Source organism: Camelus dromedarius, chromosome 11 (genome assembly GCF_036321535.1).
Source record: "Camelus dromedarius isolate mCamDro1 chromosome 11, mCamDro1.pat, whole genome shotgun sequence".
Taxonomy (NCBI): domain Eukaryota; kingdom Metazoa; phylum Chordata; class Mammalia; order Artiodactyla; family Camelidae; genus Camelus; species Camelus dromedarius.
Window position 1 is genome coordinate 7933779 of NC_087446.1, and position 15595 is coordinate 7949373.

Here is a 15595-nt window from a genome sequence, read left to right on the forward strand (position 1 = left end):
CGAGGCCCGAGCGCGGAGCGCAGAGGTGCCCGCTCCTGCCGGGCTCGGGCGGCTCCGGCCCCTGCCCCGCCCCCACCGGCGCCCCCTACCCTCCGCCGCCAGCGAGGCTCCGCTCTCTGCGCCGGGCCGGGGCGCCTTGGACCGCAGTCTCGGGCAGCCGCCGCTCTGTGCCTCCCGCGTGTGCGACCAAATGTATGTGTGCGTGTGTGTGTGTGTGTGTGTGTGTGTGTGTGTGTGTGTTCGCGCGCGCGTGCGCGCGCCCCTGCCTGTGACCGTGCGTCCTGTGCGGTTGTGTGTGTGCGACGGGAGGCGGGGCGGGTCAGAGAGTGTGTGTGTCTGGCATGTGCATGGGTCTGCGTGTCCGGTTGTATGTGTGCGTGTTATGTGTATGTCTGTGTTTTGCAGTGTTCAAGGGTCTCTGTGACCTGCAGCGTGCACCCAGGTCTGTTCCTGTTTGGCATGGGAGTGGATCCGGGAAGCCGTGCCTGGACCGTGTTGTGCGCACATTATCTGTGACCGGGTGCACAGAGGCCTCTAGGTCCTGTATTGTGTACATTCCTGGGGCTGGGAGGCTGTGATGATGTGCACACTCATCTGTGACCGTGTGCAGAGACCTGGTCTTGTATTGTGGTGCGCGCATAGAGCTGGGCTTGTTACGGCGTCTACACGGGTCTGTATGTCTGTACGGATGGCCAATGTACACCAGCCTGTGGTCTTTGGGCCTTGGCCTATCTGCATACTTCTGACCGCCTCCATCCATGCATATGACCAAAGCAACTGAGTGCTCCCTCTCTCCCAGGCCTGGCCCCCTGACTCCAGGCGGAAACCTCCCTTCCCTCCCCCTCCTCCTTCGTGGGCCCTCGAAGCCCACGGACCCTGCCCACCTCTTGAGCCTCCTCTCCTGCCACTCGGCCAGCAGCGGTTCTCCAAGCGCCCACCATTTCACACCCTGGTTCCTCATGCTCTTGCTGTGGGCTCCAAGGCGGGCTCTGAGGCGGGCTCCGCGCGCTTCCCGCCCTTACGGGGGCTCCTTCCGCTCTGGGGGTCCAGTCAAGCGATCATTTCCGCCCGCGTGCGCAGGGCATCCTGGGTATGCAGAGCAGCACTGTGTGCCACCAGCGAAGGTGTGCAGGGAAGGGCACGGAGACGCCTCAAGTCTAGGTCCCAGCAAATGTCCTCAAGGACAGTCCCATGGGCCTTTGGAGCCTCCTCCAGCAGGCCTTCCTGTTCCAGGTAACCCCAGCCCCCCTTAATCCATTCTTGCTTAGCAGCCAGAGTGACCGTTCTCCAGCTTTCGTTTGAGCAGGTCACTCTCCTCCCTGAACTTTCCATGTCTCCCGCTTGCTCTCAGCTTAAGCTCGGTGCTTGGGCAGGGAAGAAGGAGGCCCTGGTGACCTGGACCTGTCCCCTTGTCAAACATCACGCCTACTGTTCTCTGCCTGCAAGTTGCCCGTAAGTTAAAGGTGGGCGAACTATTGTGTATAAGGTCCAGATAGTAAATATTTTAGGCTCTGCTGCGCATAGGGTCTCTCTCAACTACTCTGCCGCTGTAGCATAAAGTCAATTGTAGATATTATGTAAAGGAATGAGCATGGCTGTGTTTCAGTAAAACTTTATTTGTGGACACTAAAAGGGAACCATTTCTCTTTTGATTTTTTCTCAAACACTTGAAAGTGTAAGAACCATTCCTAGCCGGCACTACTCTAAGCACATCCCTGTGCCTTTTGTAGCATCCCCATGACTCACCTGCTTCAGGTATTCTGTCACTCCCCCCAGATCCCATCTACTCCACCCCTAAAATGTCAGCCTCCTCTTCTTCTGCACCTGCCTCTCTAGGAGACTCTCTGCCCTTATCTTTCCACCCCCATGGAACCCTCACTACTGCTCACACACACTCACCGACTCGCCTCTCCGTGCCCCTCCCTGTGCCTCTACCTGGGGATTCCTGCCATCTGGAAAGGGTCCTCTCAGAGATATTTTCCTTGCTCTCCGGCATCCCCAGGGGAATCTGCTCTCCTCCCTTGGCCTCCTCCAACAATTAGGGCATCCCTTGGCCTGTAAGAGAAGCATGGTCTCAGTCCTGGCTTCCCCAACAGGCTCGTTCTGGGCATGTCGGAAACCTGGACACTGGCCGAGCACCCAGCTGGGCACAAAATATCATATCCCTCAGTTTTCACAGCTCCCAGCAAAGGGGAGGAGTTGAGATGACATGCCTGAGGCTCCAACCCAGGTTTGTGGGGCTTTCTCAGCCTTCACTCTCCTTGCCAGGATGCTCATGGTGGGTGGTCCATAGCATTCATCTGTCACCTAGTATGTGCTCTTTCTGCCCCTGACAAGCTCCAGCTCCCCCCAAGACTGTGAGCCCCGCAGGTCCTGATCAAGGCCTGAGCTATAAATACGCCTTTTTGTCCTTTGACGTCTTTTAATTGATTTGGGTAAATAGATAATAGCTGTGCACAGTGCAAATTTGAAAATTATTGAAGGGTGGCCAGTGGAAAGTAAGCTTCCCAGCCCCAGCCTGGGCCACCCAGATTTCCTCTATGTGAGGATTTCACCCTCGTGACTTTTATTTATTTATTTATTTTTTGATGTAGCTCCTTTGATGTGAAGCCACTTTGTTGTGACCTAAAAACCAATCCATTACACTTATAGCCTGACTCTCTTTTGGATTTTTTAATAAGGTGCAAAACAGACGTGGTTGCCTGTCTTTGAGCTCCCAGGCCGTACCCATGGGGCAGAGTGAGAGGTAAGGCTTCTGGGGAGGTCACATTGCATACTGGTAACCAGGTTCAGGAACCAGAGAGATCTGGCTTCGGTCTGGGTTTTTGTGCAAGTGGCTCAACCCTCAGTTTCCTTGTCTGTGAAATGGGAATAAGGAAGGCTCCCTCCCTCATCAGGCTGCTCAGAGGGAAAAATGGGTCCCTGTACATGAAGCCCCCCTCAGAGCCTACCACCTGGTCTGTCTTAGCTGCAGGGCTGCCTTCTCCTGAGCCCTGAGTGTGGGGCTGGGCAAACAGGAGGCACTCAATAAATATTTGCAGGGGAGGAAAAAAAAAAAGAATGAATTCATGCTGTGTGCACATTACTTGTCATTAAACAAAAGAGTGATGGACAATTTTGACTGTCTGAAAATGGCTACTTGGGAAAGCTGTGTCCCCAAGGCCCTGCTGCTTCAGTGAGTTACACCCTGCCTCCCTCACTAGTGAACCCCTCCCCTCTTGTGAGTGCTTTTAGGCCCATGCAGGGGGGAAGAACCTAAAGGCAGGCACCTCCAGGGCAGCTGTGTGGAGGAACAAGAGCGGGGGTTGCCCTGCCTAGACCCCGGGGGCCTGCTCACGCATGCTTCATGCTCTCTCCATTCGGGTCCTCATTCTCCTGACCTTTCCAGATTCCCAAGCTTCTTGGGAGGCCCAGAGGAGTCAGTCTTGGTTGGGGCCACAGCAAAGTCGGCCTCCATCTGCTCAGTGTTCTCTTGCAGTATGTTGGGGGCTGCCTGTAGCAAGTGCCTGCAACCCACCCTAGCAGGGACAACAGGTGACTTGCCCAGTCACACACAACCTGCCCCTGGTGAAGCTGGAAACACCAGGCCCGACCTCTCCAGCCTCCCAGTACTGGCCCTGCAGCACCAGGAACCTACTTCTGAGAGAGCTGGCCAGGGAGGAAACAGCCCCTGATTCCGTCCCCCTACAGGCTTCTCTCTCTGTCACTCCCCCTCCAGCATTTATAGAAGCCTGACACACAGTAGGTGGAGAAGCTGTTATCATGATTAAGACCTGGGTTCTAATCCAGCTCCACTGTGTGTTCCAGTCATTTCAGTGCCCTAAGCCTCTGTTTCCTCATCTGGAAAATGGGGATAATTGCTGCCCAGTCATCACTGGGAATCTGGACGTCTCCATCCTCTCCCTGCCCTTTGCTCACTTCCTGTCCTGTCTCCATGCCGTCAAAAGTGGGTAGGCAGAGAGGCTCGTTAGGTGGTCCTTCCTCTCCACCTCCTCCTCTGGGTCAGGCTGCTGGACAAGGAGGCTTTGGGAGCCTGGAGCTGAGAGAAGCCCCGATACAAGATTAGCCAGCCCAAGGCGGGTGTTGCCTTACAGATCTGCTGTCCCCTTTCACCTGGGGCGGATTTGGCTCTGGGAACAATTGCTGGGTCTGTTATCCCTTTTGGCAGCCACTGCCTGGCCTATGGGAGCTATATTCCACCCTCCCTGGGTCATCTCATGCCTGGCTCTGGGTCTCCAGGTGAGGAGGCCCCCGACCTGTGACAAGGGCCCTGCGCCAGCACTGCCAAGGCTCCTCGGGGGCAGAGTGAGTAAGCTGGCTCAAAGCTTCGGCTTCTTCATCTGCAGAAGGGCATGTGTGTGGGCTGGCAGCAGAATAATGTGATAAATGTTAGTCCTCTTCCTTCCTCATCACTGGCTGGATGAAGTCACCAGGCATCCTCTCCTACCCTCCCCCACATGCACTCCATTCATTCGTTCATTCATCCATTGCTTTATTACTGAGCCCCTCCCCCAAACCACACTTGAGTAAGCAGCCCTCTGAAACACTTGCAGTTTCTCCAGCATTTCTTATCTCGGCCCCTTGGCACGTATTAGTCCTGCCCAGAAAGTCTTTCTGGAAAAACTCCTACTCATCCTTCAAGACCCACACCCCTGACGGCCACTCTGGCTCCTGTTTCCCAGAGGCCATACTCATGGCCAGTTTGGAGAGTGCCCACCTCAAGACTGTTGCTGCTTCTGGACTCTGCCTGCAAGGGCTTCCCAGCTTCATCTCTAAGTATTTATTCCACCCGTCCCAGCCTCCAAGGCACAGCTCCAAATACCTCCTCCCCACAGAATTTCCTCTGACTTCCTCCTCTTGAATTTCATCTTCACAGCCCATTACAGGTATCTGGGGCCCTCTTAGGACCCTGAGCACTTCCTGTCTGCTGTCCTGGCCTCCCTGATTGGCTGCTCTGTGAGTTCTTTGGGCACAAGGATGAGAGGGGGTTTCCTCTGCTGCCCCGCTCAGTGCAGGGGGACAGAGAGCCCTAAGGCAGCGGTCTCCTGATGTTCCAGGCTTGTCTGGGCCAAGACCTGTTCATCAGGCCCTCTCTGCCTGGGTGTCTTTGGACAAGTCCTTTTCTCTCTGCAAGCCTCAGTCAGGTGGAAGGGATGGATTAGACAGGAGTCCATTACCTGGGGGGTCAGGGGGTCCAGGAATTTCCTAAAATTCCCCATGGCATGGTGGGTGTGTTTGTGAGTATGCGTGAGTGTGCACGTACATGCGTAAACTGGGTGTGGGTATATGCACATGTGGATGTGATTATGTGCTTGTGTATGTGAATGTGTGTGAGAGCATGTGTGCGTGTGGACATGTGCAAGCGCACCTGAACGTTTTTCAGGGAGAGGGTCCACGGCTGTTACTGGATTCTCAAAGGGTTGCAAACCCAGCTAAGGGACTCCTGGGCTTTCCTGCTTTTTCAGAGAGGCCCCTCCCCCAGTTCTTCCATGTTCTTCCCACAGTAGGGGATCCTAATTGCCCTCTCACCGTTCCATGGCTCTCATCTGCATTCTTTATTTTTTTATTGAAGTATAGCTGGTTTACAATGCTGTGTTAGTTTCGGGTAAAAAGCAAAGTCATTCAATTATACATATATATATTCTTTTTCAGATTCTTTTCCATTATAGGTTATTACAAGATATTGAATACAGTTTCCTGTGGTATACAGTAGGCCCTTGTTGTTGATCTGTTTTATACATAGTAGTGTGTATCTGTTAATCCCAAACTCCTAATTTATCCCTCCCCCCAACCTTTTTCTCCTTTGGTAACCATGTTTGTTTTCAATGTCTGTCTCACCTGCAGACTTGCCATAGCTTTTCCACTGGCGTTCCTGCTCCTGCCCCGTAGAGCAGTCAGTGGGATTCTGGAAAGCACAAGTCAGATCCCCTCCCTCCTCTGCTCAAATCTTGCTGTGGCTCCCATCACCCAGAGTGAGACCAGAGTCCTTCAGGAACCACAAGGCCTGGCCTGCTGCCTCCCTGCCCCATCCCTCTTTGTGCTCCCAGAGCTCAACTACCTCCTTCAGGCTGGCTGTTCCCTCATCTGGAATGTTCTTCCCCCAGGTACCACGTGGGCCTCCCCAACCTCCCCACTTAGGTGCACGTTTCCTGACCCCTCTGCCTGCTCTCCTTTCTTTCTTAGCACTTTTCACCCTCGAGCATACTAGGTAGGTAATTTTCTGTTTCTTGTTCTTTCGCTTATCTCCTCCACTAGAACATAACCCCCACAGGGGAAGGAATCTTGGTCTTTCCCAAGCCTGCTCTTGTCTCCCCAACACCCACAAACCCGGCGCATAGCAGCTGCTCAGTGCACAACGTTACATAGGAAGGAAGTCTCCACGACCCCATGTGTTGGCCCCCGTGGGTGTGTTTGGGGGACAGCCCTCATCCATAAGTGTCTTCTGTGTGGGGCTTGAGGGCTGATGGGGGCCTGGAGAGAGAAGTGCCAGCCTTCCAGGTGAGGAAAGACTGGAATAGTCATCCCATCAGGGCCAGGGCTGCTGTGTGGTTGCAAATGTATGTGACCCCGGAAGCCAGTCGCCTTTTCTACCATGAACTGCACACTTAGCTGGGCCCTGGCAACCTCTCCTGGAAACTCGGGAGCCTGCCCCTTCTCCACCCACTCTGCCTTCCCCAGAGCTCCCGTGAGCCTCACCTGTAAGATTCCCAGGTGAGCAAACTGATTCACGGAGCCCACCTGATAGCTGAGGGCAGAGCCAGGACTCGGGCTCCAGGGCCAGAGCTCCAGCCACACGAGGCCAGGTCCCCTCCCAGTCCTCTCATCCACAGCGTCTGAGAGCATGTGGTGGGGCGAGATTATATCTATTTATCAATTGAATACCGACTGTATGCCAGGCCCTGGGCTGCAGGCTGTAGCAGGGTGAACCAGACTCAACCTCGCCCCCAGGAGAACCTGGGCCAGTGAGGCGCAGGGAGCAAGACAGAAAGACAGCAGGAGGTAACCACATGGGCCCTCTATGGGGCTGGGAAGATGGAGGCAGCATCTTAGCCAGGCCTCGAAGGTTGGGGCTGATTTGGAAACTAGCAAAAGTGGGGAACAGGGCCTCCAGGCTGAGGATGGACAGGGAATGGACTAGTCACAGCCAGAAAGTGTGCGGGGGATGCAGAGGGGGTGATTCAGCCCGAGGACCCCCACAAGCTCCAAAGACACCACGGACGCTGAGAGCTGGACTGAGTCACCAGCTCAACAAGTGACACCCACTGCAGCAGATGCCAGCCAGGAGGGTCTGGAGTGAAGCTCGGGGGCTGGATCCTGAAAGGATTGTGGGGTGACATGATCACACCGGTGGTCACGCCAGCAGAGAGAAGCACGCACCCATACCTGCGTGCGTATGTTGGCACATGCGTGTGCACCCACGGGGAGACTCCTCATCCTAGTGTCGCACACACACACACACTCTCTCTCATACGCACACGTACACACAAAGCCTTGTACACGAGACCCACAGACACACCCCATGTGCTCACACACAGGATACATAGCCTGCTGGACACTCCCCACAGTCACACCACAGCATTCCTTGGGGCCGCCATCGGGAGGGCAGGACCGAGCCCGGTCCACCCAGCACCCCCTCCCACCTGCAGCCCCAGCTCTTATCCACACCGCCAGCACCTGCTTTGGCAAAAGTGCCTTGAAATGCCCTAAACAGAGGTGCGGGCACAAGCCCGCGATGCTGACTCACGGCCTGTGCCCCCGACGGCAGCGTCTGCTCCTGGGGCTCATCAGGCTCCGTCCTCACAGTTGCTGGGCCCTTCTCCACAGCCCCACGGCCACATCTCCCAGGCGTGGGAGGCGACCATCGGAACATCCAGATTGTTTTCGCTTGTCTGAGCCTGAAATCCTCGGACCCTGAGGTGGTCGTCTAGGGTCTTGGAGGTCCTTTGGGTCAGCACGTTCTCCGGTCCTTTTGATGACCAAAAATGTAAGCCCCGGGGTGCTGCGGGGAGCCCTGGCTGTCCAGCTGGAGCCAGGCTGGTGGGTGGGGATGGAAGAGAGAAATTTACTCACGAAATTTGCTCTGTGGGCCGGGCCACAGAAAAAGGCCCCAGATGGGGCTAGCTCTCCCTGGGGGGCTCAGCTGCTCACGTCTAACCCATGCACAGCCTGAGGCTGCTGGGGCTGCCTGATGTGGCTTGACTGAGCCTCACACCTCAAGGTCATCTCCTTGGCCCGGCCCAGGCAGCTCTGCTCACATGCCTCGCGTGATGTGGCGCTCACCCTCTCCCACGGCAGCTCTTTATTGTGGGACAGCTTTGGCTGTTAGAAATCCTAGATCCCGCTGCCTGGAACTGGTCAGAACAGGTCAGCTTCTTCACTGATGCTGGTCTCTCAGGAATTTGGTGAGAGTCCCTGTACCACTTCCCCCGCCAGGTTCTTTAGCGGCTCCTTCTATGACAGGGTTTCCAGATCTTTCCATCCCAGCCACTCTGGCACTTGCCCCTGCCCTTCCTCATACACAGGGAAGGCCCCCCACCCCACCGACTGGCCTACCCGCCGTTTCACGCTGCCAGCTTTGCGGTCAGGTTTCCAGCCTCTATTGTGCACTTCCTGCCAGCTGCTACCTGAAGTCCCGGGACTTGGCACCTGGAAAGCCTCAGGTGCTCACTAAAGCCGTGGTTTGGGAAAAACCTCAGCCACCTTATGGTATAGGATTATGGGTTAGGGCATGGATTAATAAGGCAGGGTTTGAACTTTGCTATCGTTGTGGCTTTGGGCTAGTCATTTAACCTCTCTGTGCCTCAGTTTCCTCTTTTGTAGAATGGGAACAAGAATTGTACCCGCTGGGTAGGGTTGTTGTAAGGATTAAATGCATTTATACATGTTGCATTCTTAGAACGTAACAAGCACTGGTGTTACTAGTACTCAAAGGTGGTCATGGACCAGAAACTCCAGCCACTCAAAGTCCCCCTCAGTGACTTCTCTTCCCTTTCTGGAAATTTAGGGTCATGGAATCTTCTAGTTGGGAGGGTCTTTAAAGGCTACTGAATTCCAGCCTACCCCCACTACACTAGCAAGGAGACAAGGCTCAGACAGAGGCTGGGCCTGCCTAGGGCCACGTGAAACTGCTAGAATAAGACCCCATAACCACGGCCTTCAGCCTATGGCAGTGCCTGTGGCCCTGAGGCCCTGAGTCCCAGACTCTGGGCTCTGTGCTGCCACCTCCAGAAAGTTTGTCCCCTACCCCCAGCCTGGGACCAGGGCTTTCAATGAGTCCAGCTGACCGCACACTTCCTGGGAGGATGCTGGCCCCCTGGCAGGGTGTGGAGAGAGCCGGAGTGGGAGCCAGGAGCCAGGGTTCTAGAAGAGCCACACCCCTTGACTCACTAAGAGTTACTTGCACGGTGAGGGGCTTGGCCTTGGGAATTCCTCAGAGGAGCTTGACATCGCCCAGGTCACAAAGTCAATTCTCAGGACTTGTCTCCACAAGTGGGAGGAGGTAATGAGGTTAGGAAGGAGGGTGACAAGTAAGGGGATTGTGGAGGTCCTACAGAAGGGCAGGGTGGGGCCTGGCTAAGCAGGGCCCCTCCTGCCCCAGGGTCTGACTGTCCCAGGCCTTAAGCCTGCCAGTGTCCCCCATGTGGGCCCTCTCAGTCCCTCTGCACCGGGGCAGCCTGGCCTGGCAAAGCAGGGTCAGGAAAGGTCATTTTGGGATGCTGGGATGTTGACAGGCCAGGCTCTCTGGTGCCTTCCAGGATTGCCTGCCCCACATACCCCTCACTCAGGAGCTGCTGGGCAATCTCTGCCAGCTTCTTATGTGGCCCTGCTGGGCACCCACAAGGGATGCCAGCATTCCATGGGCTTGGCATCAAACTGGGTGCAGGAAGGAATAAGGAACCCCTGTGCTTTGCTGGTGGGAATGTAAAACAGTGCAGCTGCTATGCAAAACAGTACAGCGGATCCTCAAAAAATTAAACATAAAATTACCAGCTGATCCAGCAATGTTACTTCTGGGTCTAGACCCCAAGGCACAAACTTGAACAGATGTTCTGCAATCATGTTCACAGCCTCTTTAATCACAGTAGCCAAAGGTAGAAGCAACCCAAGTGTCCACTGACAGATGAATGGATTAGCATTCATCGTGAATGTACAATGGAATATTATTCAGCCTTAAAAAGGAGATTCTGACAGATGCCACAACATGGGTGAAACTTGAAGGCATTATATTAAGTGAAATAAGCAAGTCATAAAAGGACAATCACTGGGTGATTCCAGTTACAGGAGGCACCTTGAGGAGCCGAGTTCACAGAAACAGAATAGTGGTTGCCAGGAAATGAGGAGTTACTGTTTAATGGGTAGTTTCAGTTTAGGAAGATGCAAAATGTTCTGGAGATGGATGGTGGTGACAGTAGCACAACAATGTGAGTGTGCTGAATGCCCCAAAATTGCACATCTTAACTTTTATATTATGTATATGTTACCGTAATGAAAAAAGGAGGAATTAGGAGATGGGGAGCAGGCACTAGGGGAGTAGATGGAGCCTAACTGTGTGACTCCAGGCTAGTTACTTGACCTCTCTGTGCTTTTATCTCATCTGTAAAGTAAGACAAATAACAGAGCTTCCCAAGCCCCTCTTCCCACGTAGGGAGAATTAAATGAGCTGCTAGATGTAAAGGGCCTGCACAGAGTGAGCACTTTTGCCCTTTCTTCTCCCCATTTTTCAGATGAGAAAACTGAGGCACAGAGAGGTGAGTAATTTTCCCAAGATCATACAGCTCATGAGTTGCAGAGCCAGGACTGAATTCAGCGCCTGTGCTCAGGGGCCACAGTGCAGTTCCTGAAGTCTTTGGGGGCTGGCGGTGAGGGGAGGATTCCATGATCTCTTCCCCACCGACCCCCGTGAACATCACTATCTGGGGACAACATTTTCTCTAACCTGTGAGGCTGGGTGGGGCTGAGGCAGAAATGCTGCAAGTTTCTCACCATCAGGGAGGCCCAGGGCAGGTCAGGGCAGGGCAGGTGGAGGGCAAAGCCACAGCATTGTTCACTGCCAGTGAGGCATCCCCAGGAAAGCCGAGGCAGGGCCGACAGAGTGTTGTCACCAACAGGATGAGCAGGCCTGGCCTCATTCCCCACTGGGGCTCAGCCATCTCACTTCTTAGGGGACAGGGAGAAGGGCCACTGGGGCTTAGGGGAGAGAAAGACCCAGAAGCCTGAAGAGAGAGGGCTTGGATCTGGCCAGAGCTGGCCTAGCCTTCTCATCTCACTGCAACTGGGCCTCTGAGTTTTCTGGGCCCTCCCTTCTCCAAGTTCTCCTGAGTGGCCAACAACTCTCTCACCCCTTGTCACACAGGAATCTGTTAGCAGGCAGCAGTCACTCTAAGGCCAGGATCCTTGGGTGGATCTGCCAGCAATTCCTCCCAACCCTGTAACCCAGGCCACTGTCTCCTCTCCCCTGGAGTCTGGGTGGCTGTGTGCAACTTGCTTTGACTACTAGAATTAGAGTCCAGGCCTAGGCCTTAAGAGGCCTTGCAGCATCCATTTTCTCTGGCTCGGAAGCCAGAGGCCATATAAGGAAATTGGATTACTTTGCTAGAGAGGGGCCACTCTGCACTAAGGAGAAGCCCTAAAGGCGTGAGGGAGGGGAGAGGCCCAGCCTGCGCCCCCAAACTTCAACTGTCGAGCCACTCCCACTTTAACACCAGACTTGTGAGGGAGGCTGGAGCGGTCCCTGTCCAGCCCTGCCAAACTGCAGAGTTGTGAGTAAATCCACACTGGTGGTTGCTTTGAAGCACTAGGTTTAGGGGTTGTTTGTTACTCAGCAATAGGTAACCAATACATTTCAAGTCATGAATCTTAAGGTCCTGAAATCTCAAGACCACAGCAACATGACAGTCAGATCAGGTTCTTATTCTGCTTCCACTGGTGGCCTGAGTGAGTAGCATCACCTCTCTGGGACTTGGTTTCCCCCAAAACAGGGGTAACAACAGCACCACATGGCCTGGCATGAGGGTGCAGAGTGAGGCTGGCCCAGAAGTTGTGTTCCAGAAACATGAGCAAGGTGTGGAGTCCCAGCTGCTCCGGTTCCCTGGGGGGTCCCTGAACCAACAACCCTGATGGTCACTCCCCACCTTTTCCAGACAGCATGGTGGCTAGGACTGCTGCTTGCACCCAACCTGCTGAGCTGGCTGGAGCCGGGGGCAAAAAGGGTCATTGTCCTCCCCCATCCCAGGTAAATCATCAGGCTTCTGGAATTTAGCTCTTTTGAATTAAAAAATTCTCCGGGACTGAATCAGGCAGACCCCACCCGAGCTGGCTAAAGACTTCAGGGACCTGGAAACACCAGGATGCCAGGGACATCCCAAGGACTATGTCTGCGCAGGAGGGCCATCACTTCTGAGCCTCTGACCATCCTGTGAGGTGGACAAGGTAGCTCCAAGTGACAGAAGAAGAGCTTGAGGCCGAAAACCAAAGGGACTTCCCCCACACCACCCAGCCCTGTGGCTCCACGCCTGTCCTCCTTCACTCCCACCCCCATCCCTTCCAGCTCTGGGAAAGACAGAAACAAGCCAGCGGCCACCAGCTGAGGCGACTTTGGTAGGCAGCACATGGCCGTGCACCGCCACACCTCTGCCAGTCCCACCAAGCCCCTGCAGCCCGCACTTCCCGCCTGGGGTCACTCTTGTGGGGTCAGGGGTGGAGGCGCTGAGCTGAAACGGCCCTCGGAGGGCCTCGAGTCCACAGGCCACACAGCAAGAGCAGCGGCCCAGCCCATGCACTCCCCCAGGATGCTGCATTCTTCCCCTCGCCCACCAGCTCATTTCTAGCTCTCCTGTTTGAGAAACACGGATGCTCAGCCCACCCCAGAGGGATGGTACAAGGGGGATGTGGAGGAAGGGGTGCGTCTTAAGCTGCTCTCTACAGCAAGCACATCTACTTGGGGCTGATGGAGATTGGGGGTTGCCAAGACCACCCTGGGATCACTGCAACTGCTGTCCACAGGGGGTCTATCCCCCAGCCTGGTCCCCACCAACCCCCGTGCCCAGCTTTGCCTTCTCCGTCTCCCACTCCTCCTTCCTGTTGGCCTGGACACACACACAGCTCACTGCCTGCTGTCTCCTGAAAGCTCTGTCCCCACACTCCGGCCATTTATCTTGTGGCTCATCTCTGTGCAAGAAGGAGCCTGGGCGGGTGCCAGGGCCGCCTGAGCAGATCTTCAATCGAGCCAGGCAGCGGGGAGTGGGGAAAGGGCATCCAAAGCAGCTGGGTCCTGGGGCTGGCCCCTGGGGGGCTGTCCTGAGCTGTCTTCAAGATCATTCCCTCTAAAGGAACCAGAGGTCCAGGTCAGGGGAGTGACCTGCCCCCCACCACTCAGCGGGAAAGAGATGGAGCTGAGCCTGGAATTGCATCCAGCACCCCCCACCCCACCCCCGCTGCTTCCCCATTACATTCGCAGCGCTCACAGGAAATGGTTCCTCCAGGGCTGAAGGCTGAAGGGAGGATTGAGGTGGCCCCAGCACCCTCCTCAGCCCCACCACTCCTCTGCTGCCATCAAAATGATCACTAACTGAAAAATGGCTTGTTCCCAGTAGTTTACCTCTCAGGAGTACACCCTCCCCTCCCCAGCTGTGCAACCTTGGGCAAGTCGCCTCCCTGAGCCCCTCTTTCCCGAGGCAACACCAAGTCAGTTTTCTCACCAGGTGGTTATGATGCAGGAAAACAGAAGTGGGGCGTGAGGAGGGTTGTGTCCCAGGCCTCGGCGGAGCCCCTGGGACGTGCCCCGCCAGGTGTGAGTCCTTGGCTTCATGCAGGAAAGATTTCAAGTTGAGTAAAGGTAGGTTTATTTAGAGAGATACACACTGCATAGATTGTAAGGCAAGAGAAAGACAAGGAAAGAAGTGTGGGAATTAGGTGCTCAGGTTGAAGTAGGTACACACTCTGTAGACAGAGTACAGGCCATCTTCAAGGAGGAGGGAGCAAAAAAGGACAGCCAGGTATGGTGTTGCCAGTTTTTATGGGCTCAGTAGCTTCACATCCCTACTGGTGGGACCATTACAACCGCCCTGGGGAAGGGGCTGGGATTCCCAGGAATTGGGCAACCACCTATTCTTTGGCCTTTTGCGGTTAGCCTCGGGGCTGTCATGGTGACTGCGGGCATGTTATTCATCACACTGTTACAATGAGCACATAATGAAGCTCAAGGTCTGCTAGAAGTCAAACGCCCACCGACTTAATCCTCAAGGCCAACTGGGAGTTGAATCTTCCACCATTCTGGTGTTAAATTGCTGTCATTCCTTGAATGGCTGTGCCCTGCCGCCTTCCATCCTGTCTCAATTGGACACTCACTGGGGCTGCCAGGCTAGATGCGGACTCCAGCTCACAGCAGGCCTGACCAAACCCTCTAGGAACGGGGGCTGGGTCACGGCAGGCATCCCCCAGGGGCCTGGGGTGGTGGACCCAATCTGAGGGCTGAGAGAAGCTATCACAGGACCCCTCTCCCAATTCCTTTTGTTTTCCTCCTGGCACTTGTGGCCCCTTGCTGTCATATGATACAGTTACCATTTCCTTGTTTGTTGTCTGTCTCCCACTGGGCAAGGCCTTTGCTTTGTTCCTAATCAGTGCTACTCTGATAGTGTTTACTGAGTGAATGAGTTAATGCCTGCTGGACTGAATAGGTCAGGTAGGGCCAGACTGGCAGGGGAAGCCTGTCAAAGGAGTAGTGATGTAGGGCAGAGGTGATGGCGGCTGGGCCAGGCGAAGTGGGGCTGGAGAGGGTGAGACAGGAAGGAAGAGGACAAGGTACAACCATTAAAAGAATGACACAGCACTTAGCACTGAGATGGTGGAAGATTCACCTCACAGTAGACCTTGAGCTTCCTCATTTGCTCATTATCGTATATTAGCTGCTAAATGGCAGTCCCACAGGCACCATGACAGTTTGAGGCTGACCATAAAAGGTCAAAAAGTGGGTGATGGCCCAATTCCTGGGAATCCCAGCCCCTTTCCCAAAGTAGTTGGAATAATCTTCCCACTTGTTAGCATATGAAATAATTGAGCTCATAAAAACCAACCACCCCCACACCTCGTGACTGCTCTCTCCTCTGAGTGAGTCGGACAGCACTCTGTCTACGGAGTGTGTATCTACTTTTAAACTAAACACCCACCCCCACACCTCATGGTCTCTCGCTCCCTAGCCTTCCAAGATGGCCCTCACTGTGTTTGTGGAGTGTGTATCTTTTACTTTAAATTAAACACCCAACCGCACCCCTCGTGGCCTTTCTCTTGCCTTCTGAGACAGCCTGCATTGTCTATGGAGAATGTATGTCTCTGAAATAAATCTACTTTTGATGTAGGAAAACAGATGTAGGGCATGAGGAGGGCCACGTCCCAGGTCTCGGTTGAGCCCCTGGGACGTGCCCCGCCAGGTGTGGGTCCTTGGCTTCTCGCAGGAAAGAATTCAAGAGCGAGCCACAGTTGAGAAAAGGTAGATTTATTTAGAGAGATACATACTGTATAGAGTGTAGGCTGTTTCAAAAGGCAAGAGAAAGGCCACGAGGTGTGGGGTTGGGTGCTCAGGTTAAAGTAAAAGTAGGTA